Source organism: Elephantulus edwardii, unplaced genomic scaffold (genome assembly GCF_000299155.1).
Source record: "Elephantulus edwardii isolate Elephantulus edwardi_28Jun2011 unplaced genomic scaffold, EleEdw1.0 scaffold00106, whole genome shotgun sequence".
Lineage (NCBI taxonomy): Eukaryota > Metazoa > Chordata > Mammalia > Macroscelidea > Macroscelididae > Elephantulus > Elephantulus edwardii.
In genome coordinates, this window is record NW_006399856.1 from 4,102,982 (window position 1) to 4,109,490 (window position 6,509).

The following is a 6,509-nucleotide window of genomic DNA, read 5'->3' on the forward strand; positions in this document are numbered from 1 at the left end:
CATAGTATGTTATTGTTTTTATATGCCATTAAGTCAACTGTGATGTATAGTGACTCTGTGTACAGTAGCTCTGAACCCTTCCCTGTCCTGAGCCAGTCTCACTAACTCTGACACACACATGCAAGTTAAAATTAATATTGAAGAATATGAAAACACGTCCATAAAAACCAAAATATGATGTTGAACCTATCCTATTTGAATTTTAAAGTCATCTCAAGGATTGAGACATTGAACACTAATGATTGAAGACTAAACAAATTGTGGGATGACATCAAAGATATCATCCATGAAAAGAACAAAAGGTCACTATGCAGACAGAAGAGAACAAAAAGACAAAAATGGAAGACAGAAAACTCTGAAAATTGAACTTGAGCATTGAGAAGCCAAAATAAAGCAAAGGAGTGTAAAGGAGATGACAGGAGATTTCAAAGAAAAAAAGAAAATAAAGTACAATAAAGTAATATACAAAGAGCTGGAGTCAGAGAATAAAAGGGAAAGAACTCAGTTGACATTTATCAAACTGAAAAAAAAAAACCACCAAAAAACCAACCCACCAAAAAACAACCACCATAAGAAACAAAGTCTCAAGTAGCAGTACTGTGAGATGCTTTGGGGAAAGTCTTGAATGACCCAGGAAGCATCAAAAAAAGATGGAGGGAATACACAGTCACTGTACCGAAAAGAATTGGTCAACACTGGAATATTTCAAGAAGATGTTGCTGTTGTTAAGTCCATTGAGTAGGGACAACCCACATTGACCCTAAAGTCAACAGCTCTGACTCTTGTTCTATCCTGTGCCATCCTCATCATCTCTGATGCGCTTGCCCATTGCTGCAGCCACTATGTTCCCTTCGCTGATGATCTTCCTATCTTTCAGTGACCCTTTACCTTTCCAGTCATGAGTCTCTCCTTGGATTAGTCCCTCCTTGCAACATGCTCAAAATATGTGAGATAAAGCTTTGTCATCTTTGCTTCCAAGAAGCACTCTGTCCTTTATCCAAGACATATGTTTGTTCTTTGGCAATCCATGGGATAGTCAGAACTCCATGGACTCTAATACTCTGATGTTCAAAGGCATCAATTATTCTTCTGCCACCCTTATTAATTGTCCAGCTCTCAGATGTGTATCAAATGAAGGAAAAGACCATGACCTGAATCAGGCACATGCTAGTCTCCAAACTGACATCATTGCTCCTCAGTAATTTGCAGAGGTCCATGTTAGAGTCAATGGTGATGAGAGAAGAAGTTCAAGCTGTATTGACGACACTGTAAAAAAAAAAGGCTCCAAGAATCAATGAGGTACCAACTGACATGTTTCCATGTTTCAGGTAACAGATGCAGCCCTGGATAAGATCACCAGTCTGTGCCAGGAAACGGGGAAGACAACTGGTTGATAAACTTGACTGAAAGAAACTGTATTTGTTACCATTCCCATGAAAGAAGTTTCAATAGAATGTGGAAATTACTGAACAATAGCATTAATATCACATGCAAGCAGAATATTGTTGACGATCATCTCAAAACAGCTAGAAAAGAACATTGACAGAGCACTGCCAGAATTTCAGATTGGGATTAGAAGAGAATGGTACCAGGGATATCATTGCTGACACTAGAGAAATCTTGGCTGAAAGCAAATAGCAGAGAATGTGTGTATGTGGTTTTTTGACTATGCAAAGACATTTGGCTGTGTGGATTACAATAAGCTATGGCTAACATGGAAAAATCATAGAAATTCCAGGACACTTAGTGGTGCTTATGCAAAACCTCAACCTAGAATAAGAAATTGTTATCCAAACAGAGCAAGGGAATGCTGCGTGATTTAAAATCAAGAAAGGTGTGCGTGAGGGTTGCATCCTTTCTCTCTACCAATTTGAATTTTATGTCAAGCAATTTTTTCAAGAAATTGGACTTTATGAAGAAGAATGTGGCATAAGGATTGGAAGAAGACTCATTTACACTGTGCATTATGCAGATGACATAGCCTTGTTTGCTCTAAGCAAGGAGGACCTGAAGTACTTGCTGTAAAAAAGATTGCAGCCTTCAGTACATTTCAGTAACAAGAAAACAAAATCCTCACCACTGGATAATAGGCAACAACATTATAGGTAGAGAAAAGAGTGAAACTGTCAATGATTTCATCTTACTTGGATCCACAAACAATATCCATGGTACCAGCAGTCAGGAGATCAAGAGATGTATTGCACTGGAAAACCTTCTGTTGGGAAACTCTCCAAAGTCCTGAACAGTAATTTCAGTTTGAAGACCAAAGTGCACCTGATCCAATTAATAGTTTTATCGGTCACTGCTATGCATCTGTGAACCAAACAGTGAATAAAGATGACAGAAGAAGAATTGATGCCTTTGAGCTCTGATGTTACAGGAAAGTATTGAATATCCCATGGACATCCAAAAGAACAGAGAAAGTGCAATCAGTACACTCCTTGGACAAAAATGATGAAACTTCATCTCACATAGTGTGGGCATGTTGTTAGGAGGGGCTGTTCTTTGGAAATGGACATCATATTGGAAAGGATAGATGGTCAGTGAAAGAGAAATCACCCTCAAAGGGATGGATTGACACAGTGACTGCAGCAATGGGCTCAAGTGTGTCAAAGATGACAAGTATGGCATAGGATAGGACAGGGTTCAGATCTCTTAGGGTCACTATGATTTGTACTGGCTCGATGACACATAACAGCAATAGTACCATTTATGTAAATCTATATCCCTTTTCTACAAATTTGAGATGCTATCTTTATCATATACTAAGTTATCATTTGAAATTGTGTTCATGTAAGGATTTTATACTCTATTTAAGATACTGCTGAAGGCTTTGAGTTAATGTTTCAATTCTAGTGAAATGAGTAAACAGGCCTCGCATGACTCAGAGTAACAGATGGAGAGGTATAAAGTGGTATTAGCCATCGAGTGTGAAAGAGAAAAGACCTCAACTATTGTGAGTGCTTAATGAATATATGGTTACAGTGATGTTTTAATAAAATACACCAGTAGGTGACTAGGAATAACACATTTTAGCAGGACAAGGTTTCTACAAAATATGAATTAGTAACAGTGGTGTGGTGGACAGTAAAATGGGAAGAAGATTAATAGTGGAATTTATAGTCAATCTATTTAGAAATGAATATTTGTTATCTATCTTTTTGGTAGTAAATCCCGAGAATTGGTGAGGAAATATTAAAAATAATCAGATAATACCAATTATATCGGGATGCCTCAGACTATTTTTAAAAGAAACCAGTGTTAATTGGATACTTTTTCCCAGATTATGGATAATTATCTTTAAATGAGAGGTTTCTTGATTCAGGTTTTGATGTGTAAGGCTTTTATGATAGTAAGACACACTGACATATCTTCAAAACAGAGGATAAGAGAAACAATGACCATTTCTTCTTTTGAGAATGAAATGAATGCGATTAAATTTAGGTTTTCATTACACCAGCAAGACATGTCCACAGACAGCACTGTCCAGAAGGTCACGGACATAAAGCCTAATCAGTGTCTTCAATCCAGCTTGGAACTAAGAGTGAGAACCCTGAAGGTGTTATTCTAACACTTTGAAAGATAATCTCCCTCTCTCCACACCTTTGCCAGGCAGCTGGTTAATGGATTTGTAAATAAATTACTCTAGGAGGTGTACAGGGAAAGGAAAGAACAGGGAAGGAGGAAAAGTGTTGAATGAGAAGCTAAGCGAAGAGGACTGAGAAAAAGACGTCTCCATCTGGCTAAAGACGTGGAGCTCAAAATTTGCTTTCCGGATGTGGCTTAAGTGTGTGGAAGGAAATGACAAAGCCAGTTCCAGTTGAGCTTTTGGAGGGGTGTATAACTTTTTTTAGTATAGCTTTGCATCAGGCCACTGGGTTTTGTTTGTTTTAATTCTGGTGTGTTTAATCAGGAAGTATTGAAAGAATAGTTTTTCTTCTTTCCACAATCTCCCCATCCTAGGAACCAACAGTAAGAAATGCAGAAAGCAGTGATTTAAAAGAAAAAAAAAAAAAAAAACAACCAAAAACAAAAACCCAAACAACTTAGGAAGAGTAACCTACTTTATTCTCAACTAAAGCTTGAAAATATTTTTGTTTTGAGGAGAGGCCCGGGTTTGAATTGGCCCAATTCATATGCATGTGGTTTTCCCAGCCTTCCGAAGCGTGTTTAACCTCTGAGTTAGGCACTTTCCATCTCCTTCATTTCTTTTTCTTGAGCCAACCTTTGGATTCAGGACATTTGCTGCCTCTCCTTGGGGCATGAAAGTAGCTTAAATTAAATTTAATGTTAGAGCATACAGTAAAACTTTTAGATTTGCCCACATTTTTCTCCAGGGCACTGTTAATATGACTAACCATACGCCAAAAATGTTCCAAAGAACGCATTTTTCTCTACTCTTCCCCCTTTATATCAAGGGGATAAGTGAGTTTTTACAAAGCATCATCACCCAAACTTGTCCTTTCTGAATGTTGAATTGTAGTCCCAGCTCTTGAAAATAGAAAACTTCATTTAGAGTTTCTGCAAATTGATGAAAAAAAAAAACCCCAACACACCTTGGCAGCTCATTAGATGGCTTATGGTCTCCATGAAGCTTTACATGCTGAATCTAAGCTGAGATGCGTGGCAGTGGGGGTCAAATGAAGGCCAAAAAAGTTGTTGTTATGTGCCGTCTAGTCGCTTGCGACTCATAGCGACCCTATGTACAACAGCCCTAAACCCTGCTCTATCCTGTGCCAATCTCATTGCCTCCAACACACCCATCCCGATTACCCCAGTCACTAAATCAATCCACCTCATAGAGGGTCTTCCCCTCCTGCGCTGTCCCTCCACTCTGCCCAGCATGATGTCCCTCTCCAAAGACCTGTCTCTCCTTACAACATGTCCAAAGTATGTTAGGCAAAGCCCCAGAGTCCTTGCCTCCAAGGAGCAGCCTGGTTTAACCCTCTCTAGGATGAATCTATTTGTTTTCTTGGCAGTCCATGGTACATTCAGTACTCTTCTCCAGCACCACAGCTCAAAGGCATCAATTCTCCTTCTATCCACCCTAGTCATTGTCCAACTCTCTGATGCATAACAAGTGATTGCAAAAACCATGGCCTGTATCAGGCACACCTTAGTCTCCAGAGAGACACCGTTGCTCTTGAGTACTTTAGAGAGGTCCCTAACCGCAGACTTTCCCATCGCAATACGTTTTTTGATTTCCTGGCTACTGGTGCCAAGAGTGTTGACCGTGGAGCCGAGCAAACTGAAGCTGTGAACAATCTCAATCTCTTCACCATCCATCCTGATGCTACCGATTGGTCCAGTGATGAGAATTTTTGTCTTCTGGGCATTGAGCCTCAGTCCATATTGAAGGCTGCAGTCCTTGACCCTCTGCAGTAAGTGCATGAGGTCCTCCTCAGTTTCAGCGAGCAGGGTTAGGTAAATAGAAAATCTCTTTTGTGCTCTTACATAACTAGGTCTGAGGTCCTAGCTTTGTAAGCCCCCACTGCTTTCTTCTCCAGCAGGGACATTTTTCTGGGTCTAGAGATCTTACACTGAAGTGTCAGGCTTCTACTAAAAGAATTTGCAGGTCTTCAGTGTAAGCGCACCATTTCAGAGTGTGCCCACGCATTGCAAGCTTATACACACATGTACCTATACACGCCCCCCTCATTTTATTGCGTTTTGCTCAGCTGTGCCTCCCACATATTGCATGTTAAAGAAATTTAAATTTGTGGCAAACCTGTTGAACAAGTCTTTCAGGGTCATTTCCCCCACTGTATGTGCTCACTTTGTGTTTTTTAGTTTAGTTTTGGTATTCTGACAACATTTTGAACTTTTTTCACATTGCATAGCATACACATAACTTATCTATGCACTGTTGTTGTTGTTAGGTGTTGTCAAATAAAGTGTGACTTGTAGCTACTCTATGAACAGCAGACCTCAATCTGTCCTATCTGATGCTATCTTCACTGTCTCTGATACACATGAGCCCATTGCTGCAGTCACCGTGTCAATCCATCTTCATGGGGTCTCTCTATCTTTCACTGACCTTCCACCCTTCTAAGCATGATACCCTTTTCCAAGGAATAGCCCAACCTAGCAACGTGTCCAACTTATGAGAGATGAAACTTTGTCATCTTTGCCTCCAAGAAGCATTCCATGTGTACCTTTTCTAAGACATACCTGTTCATTCTTTTGACAGTCCATGGGATAATCAGTACTCTTCTCCAACACCACAACTCAATGGCATCGATCCTTCTGTCATCCTTATTCATTGTCATCCAGCTCTCAGAAGGATAGCAAGTAATTGAAAAGACCTGGCCTGAATCAGGCACACCTTGCTCTTCAAACTGACATCATTTTTCTTCAGTATTTTTGTGAGATCCGTGACAGCAGACTTTCCCAAAGTAATGTCTCCTTACCTCCTGACTGATGGTACCAAGGGTGTTGGTTGAGGATCTAAGTAAGAAGAAGTCATTAACAGTTTTCAATCCTTTCTCCATATATCATGAAGCTGCCTG